This window comes from Dendrobates tinctorius, unplaced genomic scaffold (assembly GCF_039654945.1).
Source record: "Dendrobates tinctorius isolate UK_male_01 unplaced genomic scaffold, ASM3965494v1 ptg000019l, whole genome shotgun sequence".
Taxonomy (NCBI): Eukaryota; Metazoa; Chordata; class Amphibia; order Anura; family Dendrobatidae; genus Dendrobates; species Dendrobates tinctorius.
In genome coordinates, this window is record NW_027361687.1 from 43,261,662 (window position 1) to 43,277,485 (window position 15,824).

Here is a 15,824-nt window from a genome sequence, read left to right on the forward strand (position 1 = left end):
GTCATATTCATTAGATGATGTCATAATCATATTGTTGATGTCATAATCATTTGATGATGTCATAATCATTTTGTTGATGTCATAATCATTTCGTTGATGTCATAATGATTTGATGATATCATAATCATTTGATGTCATAATCATTGGATGATGTCATAATCATTTTGTTGATGTCATAATCATTTGATGATGTCATAATCATTTGATATCATAATCATTGGATGATGTCATAATCATTTTGTTGATGTCATAATCATTTTATGATGTCATAATCATTTTGTTGATGTCATAATCATTGGATGATGTCATAATCCTTTTGTTGATGTCATAATCATTTGATGATGTCATAATCATTAGATGATGTCATAATCATTTTGTTGATGTCATAATCATTTGATGATGTCATAATCATTTTGTTGATGTCATAATCATTTCGTTGATGTCATAATGATTTGATGATATCATAATCATTTGATGTCATAATCATTGGATGATGTCATAATCATTTTGTTGATGTCATAATCATTTGATGATGTCATAATCATTTGATGTCATAATCATTGGATGATGTCATAATCATTTTGTTGATGTCATAATCATTTGATGATGTCATAATCATTAGGTGATGTCATAATCATTTTGTTGATGTCATAATCATTTGATGATGTCATAATCATATGATGTAATAATCATTGGATGATGTCATAATCATTTTGTTGATGTCATAATCATTTGATGATGTCATAATCATTAGATGATGTCATAATCATTTTGTTGATGTCATAATCATTTGATGATGTCATAATCATTTGATGTCATAATCATTTTGTTGATGTCATAATCATTTGATGATGTCATAATCATTTGATGTCATAATCATTGGATGATGTCGTAATCATTTTGTTGATGTCATAATCATTTGATGATGTCATAATCATTTGATGTCATAATCATTGGATAATGTCATAATCATTTTGTTGATGTCATAATCATTTTATGATGTCATAATCATTTTGTTGATGTCATAATCATTGGATGATGTCATAATCCTTTTGTTGATGTCATAATCATTTGATGATGTCATATTCATTAGATGATGTCATAATCATATTGTTGATGTCATAATCATTTGATGATGTCATAATCATTTTGTTGATGTCATAATCATTTCGTTGATGTCATAATGATTTGATGATATCATAATCATTTGATGTCATAATCATTGGATGATGTCATAATCATTTTGTTGATGTCATAATCATTTGATGATGTCATAATCATTTGATATCATAATCATTGGATGATGTCATAATCATTTTGTTGATGTCATAATCATTTTATGATGTCATAATCATTTTGTTGATGTCATAATCATTGGATGATGTCATAATCCTTTTGTTGATGTCATAATCATTTGATGATGTCATAATCATTAGATGATGTCATAATCATTTTGTTGATGTCATAATCATTTGATGATGTCATAATCATTTTGTTGATGTCATAATCATTTCGTTGATGTCATAATGATTTGATGATATCATAATCATTTGATGTCATAATCATTGGATGATGTCATAATCATTTTGTTGATGTCATAATCATTTGATGATGTCATAATCATTAGATGATGTCATAATCATTGGATGATGACATAATCATTTTGTTGATGTCATAATCATCTCATGATGTCATAATCATTTGATGTCATAATCATTGGATGATGTCATAATCATTTTGTTGATGTCATAATCATTTGATGATGTCATAATCATTAGATAATGTCATAATCATTTTGTTGAAGTCATAATCATTTGATGATGTCATAATCATTTTGTTGATGTCATATTGATTTGATGATGTCATAATCATTTGATGTCATAATCATTGGATGATGTCATAATCATTTTGTTCATGTCATAATCATTTGATGATGTCATAATCATTTGATGTCATAATCATTGGATGATGTCATAATCATTTTGTTGATGTCATAATCATTTGATGATGTCATAATCATTAGATGATGTCATAATCATTTTGTTGATGTCATAATCATTTGATGATGTCATAATCATTAGATGATGTCATAATCATTTTGTTGATGTCATAATCATTTGATGATGTCATAATCATTTGATGTCATAATCATTGGATGATGTCATAATCATTTTGTTGATGTCATAATCATTTGATGATGTCATAATCATTTGATGATGTCATAATCATTTTGATGATGTCATAATCTTTTGATGATGTCATAATCATTTGATGTCATAATCATTGGATAATGTCATAATCCTTTTGTTGATGTCATAATCATTTTATGATGTCATAATCATTTTGTTGATGTCATAATCATTGGATGATGTCATAATCCTTTTGATGATGTCATAATCATTTGTTGATGTCATAATCATTAGATGATGTCATAATCATATTGTTGATGTCATAATCATTTGATGATGTCATAATCATTTTGTTGATGTCATAATCATTTCGTTGATGTCATAATGATTTGATGATATCATAATCATTTGATGTCATAATCATGGGATGATGTCATAATCATTTTGTTGATGTCATAATCATTTCATGATGTCATAATCATTTGATGTAATAATCATTGGATGATGTCATAATCATTTTGTTGATGTCATAATCATTTGATGATGTCATAATCATTAGATGATGTCATAATCATTTTGTTGATGTCATAATCATTTGATGATGTCATAATCATTAGATGATGTCATAATCATTTTGTTGATGTCATAATCATTTGATGATGTCATAATCATTTGATGTCATAATCATTGGATGATGTCGTAATCATTTTGTTGATGTCATAATCATTTGATGATGTCATAATCATTAGATGATGTCATAATCATTTTGTTGATGTCATAATCATTTGATGATGTCATAATCATTTGATGTCATAATCATTGGATGATGTCGTAATCATTTTGTTGATGTCATAATCATTTGATGATGTCATAATCATTTGATGATGTCATAATCATTTTGATGATGTCATAAACTTTTGATGATGTCATAATCATTTGATGTCATAATCATTGGATAATGTCATAATCATTTTGTTGATGTCATAATCATTTTATGATGTCATAATCATTTTGTTGATGTCATAATCATTGGATGATGTCATAATCCTTTTGTTGATGTCATAATCATTTGATGATGTCATAATCATTAGATGATGTCATAATCATATTGTTGATGTCATAATCATTTGATGATGTCATAATCATTTTGTTGATGTCATAATCATTTCGTTGATGTCATAATGATTTGATGATATCATAATCATTTGATGTCATAATCATTGGATGATGTCATAATCATTTTGTTGATGTCATAATCATTTGATGATGTCATAATCATTTGATGTCATAATCATTGGATGATGTCATAATCATTTTGTTGATGTCATAATCATTGGATGATGTCATAATCCTTTTGTTGATGTCATAATCATTTGATGATGTCATAATCATTAGATGATGTCATAATCATTTTGTTGATGTCATAATCATTTGATGATGTCATAATCATTTTGTTGATGTCATAATCATTTCGTTGATGTCATAATGATTTGATGATATCATAATCATTTGATGTCATAATCATTGGATGATGTCATAATCATTTTGTTGATGTCATAATCATTTGATGATGTCATAATCATTAGATGATGTCATAATCATTGGATGATGACATAATCATTTTGTTGATGTCATAATCATTTGATGTCATAATCATTGGATGATGTCTTAATCATTTTGTTGATGTCATAATCATTTTGTTGATGTCATAATCATTTGATGTCATAATCATTAGATGATGTCATAATCATTTTGTTGATGTCATAATCATTTGATGATGTCATAATCATTTTGTTGATGTCATAATCATTTCGTTGATGTCATAATGATTTGATGATATCATAATCATTTGATGTCATAATCATTGGATTATGTCATAATCATTTTGTTGATGTCATAATCATTTGATGATGTCATAATCATTTGATGTCATAATCATTGGATGATGTCATAATCATTTGATGATGCCATAATCATTTTGTTGATGTCATAATCATTTTATGATGTCATAATCATTTGATGATGTCATAATCATTTGATGATGTCATAATCGTTTTGATGATGTCATAATCATTTGATGATGTCATAATCATTTGATGTCATAATCATTGGTTAATGTCATAATCATTTTGTTGATGTCATAATCATTTTATGATGTCATAATCATTTTGTTGATGTCATAATCATTGGATGATGTCATAATCCTTTTGTTGATGTCATAATCATTTGATGATGTCATAATCATTAGATGATGTCATAATCATATTGTTGATGTCATAATCATTTGATGATGTCATAATCATTTTGTTGATGTCATAATCATTTCGTTGATGTCATAATGATTTGATGATATCATAATCATTTGATGTCATAATCATTGGATGATGTCATAATCATTTTGTTGATGTCATAATCATTTGATGATGTCATAATCATTTGATGTCATAATCATTGGATGATGTCATAATCATTTTGTTAATGTCATAATCATTTTATGATGTCATAATCCTTTTGTTGATGTCATAATCATTTGATGATGTCATAATCATTAGATGATGTCATAATCATTTTGTTGATGTCATAATCATTTGATGTCATAATCATTGGATGATGTCATAATCATTTTGTTGATGTCATAATCATTTGATGATGTCATAATCATTAGATGATGTCATAATCATTTTGTTGATGTCATAATCATTTCATGATGTCATAATCATTTGATGTCATAATCATTGGATGATGTCATAATCATTTTGTTGATGTCATAATCTTTTGATGATGTCATAATCATTAGATAATGTCATAATCATTTTGTTGACGTCATAATCATTTGATGATGTCATAATCATTTTGTTGATGTCATAATCATTTTGTTGATGTCATATTGATTTGTTGATGTCATAATCATTTGATGTCATAATCATTGGATGATGTCATAATCATTTTGTTCATGTCATAATCATTTGATGATGTCATAATCATTTGATGTCATAATCATTGGATGATGTCATAATCATTTTGTTGATGTCATAATCATTTGATGATGTCATAATCATTAGATGATGTCATAATCATTTTGTTGATGTCATAATCATTTGATGATGTCATAATCATTTGATGTAATAATCATTGGATGATGTCATAATCATTTTGTTGATGTCATAATCATTTGATGATGTCATAATCATTAGATGATGTCATAATCATTTTGTTGATGTCATAATCATTTGATGATGTCATAATCATTAGATGATGTCATAATCATTTTGTTGATGTCATAATCATTTGATGATGTCATAATCATTTTGTTGATGTCATAATCATTTCGTTGATGTCATAATGATTTGATGATATCATAATCATTTGATGTCATAATCATTGGATGATGTCATAATCATTTTGTTGATGTCATAATCATTTGATGATGTCATAATCATTAGATGATGTCATAATCATTGGATGATGACATAATCATTTTGTTGATGTCATAATCATTTGATGATGTCATAATTATTAGATGATGTCATAATCATATTGTTGATGTCATAATCATTTGATGATGTCATAATCATTTTGTTGATGTCATAATCATTTCGTTGATGTCATAATGATTTGATGATATCATAATCATTTGATGTCATAATCATTGGATGATGTCATAATCATTTTGTTGATGTCATAATCATTTGATGATGTCATAATCATTTGATGTAATAATCATTGGATGATGTCATAATCATTTTGTTGATGTCATAATCATTTGATGATGTCATAATCATTAGATGATGTCATAATCATTTTGTTGATGTCATAATCATTTGATGATGTCATAATCATTAGATGATGTCATAATCATTTTGTTGATGTCATAATCATTTGATGATGTCATAATCATTTGATGTCATAATCATTGGATGATGTCGTAATCATTTTGTTGATGTCATAATCATTTGATGATGTCATAATCATTAGATGATGTCATAATCATTTTGTTGATGTCATAATCATTTGATGATGTCATAATCATTTGATGTCATAATCATTGGATGATGTCGTAATCATTTTGTTGATGTCATAATCATTTGATGATGTCATAATCATTTGATGATGTCATAATCATTTTGATGATGTCATAAACTTTTGATGATGTCATAATCATTTGATGTCATAATCATTGGATAATGTCATAATCATTTTGTTGATGTCATAATCATTTTATGATGTCATAATCATTTTGTTGATGTCATAATCATTGGATGATGTCATAATCCTTTTGTTGATGTCATAATCATTTGATGATGTCATAATCATTAGATGATGTCATAATCATATTGTTGATGTCATAATCATTTGATGATGTCATAATCATTTTGTTGATGTCATAATCATTTCGTTGATGTCATAATGATTTGATGATATCATAATCATTTGATGTCATAATCATTGGATGATGTCATAATCATTTTGTTGATGTCATAATCATTGGATGATGTCATAATCCTTTTGTTGATGTCATAATCATTTGATGATGTCATAATCATTAGATGATGTCATAATCATTTTGTTGATGTCATAATCATTTGATGATGTCATAATCATTTTGTTGATGTCATAATCATTTCGTTGATGTCATAATGATTTGATGATATCATAATCATTTGATGTCATAATCATTGGATGATGTCATAATCATTTTGTTGATGTCATAATCATTTGATGATGTCATAATCATTAGATGATGTCATAATCATTGGATGATGACATAATCATTTTGTTGATGTCATAATCATTTGATGTCATAATCATTGGATGATGTCTTAATCATTTTGTTGATGTCATAATCATTTTGTTGATGTCATAATCATTTGATGTCATAATCATTAGATGATGTCATAATCATTTTGTTGATGTCATAATCATTTGATGATGTCATAATCATTTTGTTGATGTCATAATCATTTCGTTGATGTCATAATGATTTGATGATATCATAATCATTTGATGTCATAATCATTGGATTATGTCATAATCATTTTGTTGATGTCATAATCATTTGATGATGTCATAATCATTTGATGTCATAATCATTGGATGATGTCATAATCATTTGATGATGCCATAATCATTTTGTTGATGTCATAATCATTTTATGATGTCATAATCATTTGATGATGTCATAATCATTTGATGATGTCATAATCGTTTTGATGATGTCATAATCATTTGATGATGTCATAATCATTTGATGTCATAATCATTGGTTAATGTCATAATCATTTTGTTGATGTCATAATCATTTTATGATGTCATAATCATTTTGTTGATGTCATAATCATTGGATGATGTCATAATCCTTTTGTTGATGTCATAATCATTTGATGATGTCATAATCATTAGATGATGTCATAATCATATTGTTGATGTCATAATCATTTGATGATGTCATAATCATTTTGTTGATGTCATAATCATTTCGTTGATGTCATAATGATTTGATGATATCATAATCATTTGATGTCATAATCATTGGATGATGTCATAATCATTTTGTTGATGTCATAATCATTTGATGATGTCATAATCATTTGATGTCATAATCATTGGATGATGTCATAATCATTTTGTTAATGTCATAATCATTTTATGATGTCATAATCCTTTTGTTGATGTCATAATCATTTTGTTGATGTCATATTGATTTGTTGATGTCATAATCATTTGATGTCATAATCATTGGATGATGTCATAATCATTTTGTTCATGTCATAATCATTTGATGATGTCATAATCATTTGATGTCATAATCATTGGATGATGTCATAATCATTTTGTTGATGTCATAATCATTTGATGATGTCATAATCATTAGATGATGTCATAATCATTTTGTTGATGTCATAATCATTTGATGATGTCATAATCATTTGATGTAATAATCATTGGATGATGTCATAATCATTTTGTTGATGTCATAATCATTTGATGATGTCATAATCATTAGATGATGTCATAATCATTTTGTTGATGTCATAATCATTTGATGATGTCATAATCATTAGATGATGTCATAATCATTTTGTTGATGTCATAATCATTTGATGATGTCATAATCATTTTGTTGATGTCATAATCATTTCGTTGATGTCATAATGATTTGATGATATCATAATCATTTGATGTCATAATCATTGGATGACGTCATAATCATTTTGTTGATGTCATAATCATTTGATGATGTCATAATCATTAGATGATGTCATAATCATTGGATGATGACATAATCATTTTGTTGATGTCATAATCATTTGATGATGTCATAATTATTAGATGATGTCATAATCATATTGTTGATGTCATAATCATTTGATGATGTCATAATCATTTTGTTGATGTCATAATCATTTCGTTGATGTCATAATGATTTGATGATATCATAATCATTTGATGTCATAATCATTGGATGATGTCATAATCATTTTGTTGATGTCATAATCATTTGATGATGTCATAATCATTTGATATCATAATCATTGGATGATGTCATAATCATTTTGTTGATGTCATAATCATTTTATCATGTCATAATCATTTTGTTGATGTCATAATCATTGGATGATGTCATAATCCTTTTGTTGATGTCATAATCATTTGATGATGTCATAATCATTAGATGATGTCATAATCATTTTGTTGATGTCATAATCATTTGATGATGTCATAATCATTTTGTTGATGTCATAATCATTTCGTTGATGTCATAATGATTTGATGATATCATAATCATTTGATGTCATAATCATTGGATGATGTCATAATCATTTTGTTGATGTCATAATCATTTGATGATGTCATAATCATTAGATGATGTCATAATCATTGGATGATGACATAATCATTTTGTTGATGTCATAATCATTTGATGATGTCATAATTATTAGATGATGTCATAATCATTTTGTTGATGTCATAATCATCTCATGATGTCATAATCATTTGATGTCATAATCATTGGATGATGTCATAATCATTTTGTTGATGTCATAATCATTTGATGATGTCATAATCATTGGATAATGTCATAATCATTTTGTTGAAGTCATAATCATTTGATGATGTCATAATCATTTTGTTGATGTCATATTGATTTGATGATGTCATAATCATTTGATGTCATAATCATTGGATGATGTCATAATCATTTTGTTCATGTCATAATCATTTGATGATGTCATAATCATTTGATGTCATAATCATTGGATGATGTCATAATCATTTTGTTGATGTCATAATCATTTGATGATGTCATAATCATTAGATGATGTCATAATCATTTTGTTGATGTCATAATCATTTGATGATGTCATAATCATTAGATGATGTCATAATCATTTTGTTGATGTCATAATCATTTGATGATGTCATAATCATTTGATGTCATAATCATTGGATGATGTCGTAATCATTTTGTTGATGTCATAATCATTTGATGATGTCATAATCATTTGATGATGCCATAATCATTTTGATGATGTCATAATCTTTTGATGATGTCATAATCATTTGATGTCATAATCATTGGATAATGTCATAATCCTTTTGTTGATGTCATAATCATTTTATGATGTCATAATCATTTTGTTGATGTCATAATCATTGGATGATGTCATAATCCTTTTGTTGATGTCATAATCATTTGTTGATGTCATAATCATTAGATGATGTCATAATCATATTGTTGATGTCATAATCATTTGATGATGTCATAATCATTTTGTTGATGTCATAATCATTTCGTTGATGTCATAATGATTTGATGATATCATAATCATTTGATGTCAAAATCATGGGATGATGTCATAATCATTTTGTTGATGTCATAATCATTTGATGATGTCATAATCATTTGATGTAATAATCATTGGATGATGTCATAATCATTTTGTTGATGTCATAATCATTTGATGATGTCATAATCATTAGATGATGTCATAATCATTTTGTTGATGTCATAATCATTTGATGATGTCATAATCATTAGATGATGTCATAATCATTTTGTTGATGTCATAATCATTTGATGATGTCATAATCATTTGATGTCATAATCATTGGATGATGTCGTAATCATTTTGTTGATGTCATAATCATTTGATGATGTCATAATCATTAGATGATGTCATAATCATTTTGTTGATGTCATAATCATTTGATGATGTCATAATCATTTGATGTCATAATCATTGGATGATGTCGTAATCATTTTGTTGATGTCATAATCATTTGATGATGTCATAATCATTTTGATGATGTCATAATCTTTTGATGATGTCATAATCATTTGATGTCATAATCATTGGATAATGTCATAATCATTTTGTTGATGTCATAATCATTTTATGATGTCATAATCATTTTGTTGATGTCATAATCATTTGATGATGTCATAATCATTAGATGATGTCAGAATCATTTTGTTGATGTCATAATCATTTGATGATGTCATAATCATTTTGTTGATGTCATAATCATTTTGTTGATGTCATAATGATTTGATGATATCATAATCATTTGATGTCATAATCATTGGATGATGTCATAATCATTTTGTTGATGTCATAATCATTTGATGATGTCATAATCATTTGATGTCATAATCATTGGATGATGTCATAATCATTTGATGATGCAATAATCATTTTGTTGATGTCATAATCATTTTATGATGTCATAATCATTTTGTTGATGTCATAATCATTTTGTTGATGTCATAATCATTTGATGATGTCATAATCATTAGATGATGTCATAATCATTTTGTTGATGTCATAATCATTTCATGATGTCATAATCATTTGATGTCATAATCATTGGATGATGTCGTAATCATTTTTTTGATGTCATAATCATTTGATGATGTCATAATCATTTGATGATGTCATAATCGTTTTGATGATGTCATAATCATTTGATGATGTCATAATCATTTGATGTCATAATCATTGGTTAATGTCATACTCATTTTGTTGATGTCATAATCATTTTATGATGTCATAATCATTTTGTTGATGTCATAATCATTGGATGATGTCATAATCCTTTTGTTGATGTCATAATCATTTGATGATGTCATAATCATTAGATGATGTCATAATCATATTGTTGATGTCATAATCATTTGATGATGTCATAATCATTTTGTTGATGTCATAATCATTTCGTTGATGTCATAATGATTTGATGATATCATTATCATTTGATGTCATAATCATTGGATGATGTCATAATCATTTTGTTGATGTCATAATCATTTGATGATGTCATAATCATTAGATGATGTCATAATCATTGGATGATGACATAATCATTTTGTTGATGTCATAATCATTTGATGTCATAATCATTGGATGATGTCATAATCATTTTGTTGATGTCATAATCATTTGATGTCATAATCATTGGATGATGTCATAATCATTTTGTTGATGTCATAATCATTTGATGATGTCATAATCATTAGATAATGTCATAATCATTTTGTTGAAGTCATAATCATTTGATGATGTCATAATCATTTTGTTGATGTCATAATCATTTTGTTGATGTCATATTGATTTGATGATGTCATAATCATTTGATGTCATAATCATTGGATGATGTCATAATCATTTTGTTCATGTCATAATCATTTGATGATGTCATAATCATTTGATGTCATAATCATTGGATGATGTCATAATCATTTTGTTGATGTCATAATCATTTGATGATGTCATAAACATTAGATGATGTCATAATCATTTAGTTGATGTCATAATCATTTGATGATGTCATAATCATTTGATGTAATAATCATTGGATGATGTCATAATCATTTTGTTCATGTCATAATCATTTGATGATGTCATAATCATTAGATGATGTCATAATCATTTTGTTGATGTCATAATCATTTGATGATGTCATAATCATTAGATGATGTCATAATCATTTTGTTGATGTCATAATCATTTGATGATGTCATAATCATTTGATGTCATAATCATTGGATGATGTCATAATCATTTTGTTGATGTCATAATCATTTGATGATGTCATAATCATTTTGTTGATGTCATAATCATTTCGTTGATGTCATAATGATTTGATGATATCATAATCATTTGATGTCATAATCATTGGATGATGTCATAATCATTTTGTTGATGTCATAATCATTTGATGATGTCATAATCATTAGATGATGTCATAATCATTGGATGATGACATAATCATTTTGTTGATGTCATAATCATTTGATGTCATAATCATTGGATGATGTCATAATAATTTTGTTGATGTCATAATCATTTTGTTGATGTCATAATCATTTGTTGTCATAATCATTAGATGATGTCATAATCATTTTGTTGATGTCATAATCATTTGATGATGTCATAATCATTTGATGATGTCATAATCGTTTTGTTGATGTCATAATCATTTGATGATTTCATAATCATTTGATGTCATAAACATTTGATGTCATAATCATTGGATGATGTCATAATCATTTTGTTGATGTCATAATCATTTTATGATGTCATAATCATTTTGTTGATGTCATAATCATTGGATGATGTCATAATCCTTTTGTTGATGTCATAATCATTTGATGATGTCATAATCATTAGATGATGTCATAATCATTTTGTTGATGTCATAATCATTTGATGATGTCATAATCATTTTGTTGATGTCATAATCATTTCGTTGATGTCATAATGATTTGATGATATCATAATCATTTGATGTCATAATCATTGGATGATGTCATAGTCATTTTGTTGATGTCATAATCATTTTATGATGTCATAATCATTTTGTTGATGTCGTAATCATTGGATGATGTCATAATCCTTTTGTTGATGTCATAATCATTTGATGATGTCATAATAATTAGATGATGTCATAATCATTTTGTTGATGTCATAATCATTTGATGATGTCATAATCATTTTGTTGATGTCATAATCATTTCGTTGATGTCATAATGATTTGATGATATCAGAATCATTTGATGTCATAATCATTGGATGATGTCATAATCATTTTGTTGATGTCATAATCATTTGATGATGTCATAATCATTAGATGATGTCATAATCATTGGATGATGACATAATCATTTTGTTGATGTCATAATCATTTGATGTCATAATCATTGGATGATGTCATAATAATTTTGTTGATGTCATAATCATTTTGTTGATGTCATAATCATTTGATGTCATAATCATTAGATGATGTCATAATCATTTTGTTGATGTCATAATCATTTGATGATGTCATAATCATTTGATGATGTCATAATCGTTTTGTTGATGTCATAATCATTTGATGATTTCATAATCATTTGATGTCATAAACATTTGATATCATAATCATTGGATGATGTCATAATCATTTTGTTGATGTCATAATCATTTTGTTGATGTCATAATCATTTGATGATGTCATAATCCTTTTGTTGATGTCATAATCATTTGATGATGTCATAATCATTAGATGATGTCATAATCATTTTGTTGATGTCATAATCATTTGATGATGTCATAATCATTTTGTTGATGTCATAATCATTTCGTTGATGTCATAATGATTTGATGATATCATAATCATTTGATGTCATAATCATTGGATGATGTCATAATCATTTTGTTGATGTCATAATCATTTTATGATGTCATAATCATTTTGTTGATGTCATAATCATTTGATGATGTCATAATCCTTTTGTTGATGTCATAATCATTTGATGATGTCATAATCATTGGATGATGTCATAATCCTTTTGTTGATGTCATAATCATTTGATGATGTCATAATCATTAGATGATGTCATAATCATTTTGTTGATGTCATAATCATTTGATGATGTCATAATCATTTTGTTGATGTCATAATCATTTCGTTGATGTCATAATGATTTGATGATATCATAATCATTTGATGTCATAATCATTGGATGATGTCATAATCATTTTGTTGATGTCATAATCATTTTATGATGTCATAATCATTTTGTTGATGTCGTAATCATTGGATGATGTCATAATCCTTTTGTTGATGTCATAATCATTTGATGATGTCATAATAATTAGATGATGTCATAATCATTTTGTTGATGTCATAATCATTTGATGATGTCATAATCATTTTGTTGATGTCATAATCATTTCGTTGATGTCATAATGATTTGATGATATCAGAATCATTTGATGTCATAATCATTGGATGATGTCATAATCATTTTGTTGATGTCATAATCATTTGATGATGTCATAATCATTAGATGATGTCATAATCATTGGATGATGACATAATCATTTTGTTGATGTCATAATCATTTGATGTCATAATCATTGGATGATGTCATAATAATTTTGTTGATGTCATAATCATTTTGTTGATGTCATAATCATTTGATGTCATAATCATTAGATGATGTCATAATCATTTTGTTGATGTCATAATCATTTGATGATGTCATAATCATTTGATGATGTCATAATCGTTTTGTTGATGTCATAATCATTTGATGATTTCATAATCATTTGATGTCATAAACATTTGATGTCATAATCATTGGATGATGTCATAATCATTTTGTTGATGTCATAATCATTTTATGATGTCATAATCATTTTGTTGATGTCATAATCATTGGATGATGTCATAATCCTTTTGTTGATGTCATAATCATTTGATGATGTCATAATCATTAGATGATGTCATAATCATTTTGTTGATGTCATAATCATTTGATGATGTCATAATCATTTTGTTGATGTCATAATCATTTCGTTGATGTCATAATGATTTGATGATATCATAATCATTTGATGTCATAATCATTGGATGATGTCATAATCATTTTGTTGATGTCATAATCATTTGATGATGTCATAATCATTAGATGTCATAATCATTGGATGATGTCATAATCATTTTGTTGATGTCATAATCATTTGATGATGTCATAATCATTGGATGATGTCGTAATCATTTGATGATGCCATAATCATTTTGTTGATGTCATAATAATTTTATGATGTCATAATCATTTTGTTGATGTCATAATCATTTTGTTGATGTCATAATCATTTGATGATGTCATAATCATTAGATGATGTCATAATCATTTTGTTGATGTCATAATCATTTCATGATGTCATAATCAATAGATGATGTCATAATCATTTTGTTGATGTCATAATCATTTCGTTGATGTCATAATGATTTGATGATATCATTATCATTTGATGTCATAATCATTGGATGATGTCATAATCATTTTGTTGATGTCATAATCATTTGATGATGTCATAATCATTAGATGATGTCATAATCATTGGATGATGACATAATCATTTTGTTGATGTCATAATCATTTGATGTCATAATCATTGGATGATGTCATAATCATTTTGTTGATGTCATAATCATTTGATGTCATAATCATTGGATGATGTCATAATCATTTTGTTGATGTCATAATCATTTGATGATGTCATAATCATTAGATAATGTCATAATCATTTTGTTGAAGTCATAATCATTTGATGATGTCATAATCATTTTGTTGATGTCATAATCATTTTGTTGATGTCATATTGATTTGATGATGTCATAATCATTTGATGTCATAATCAT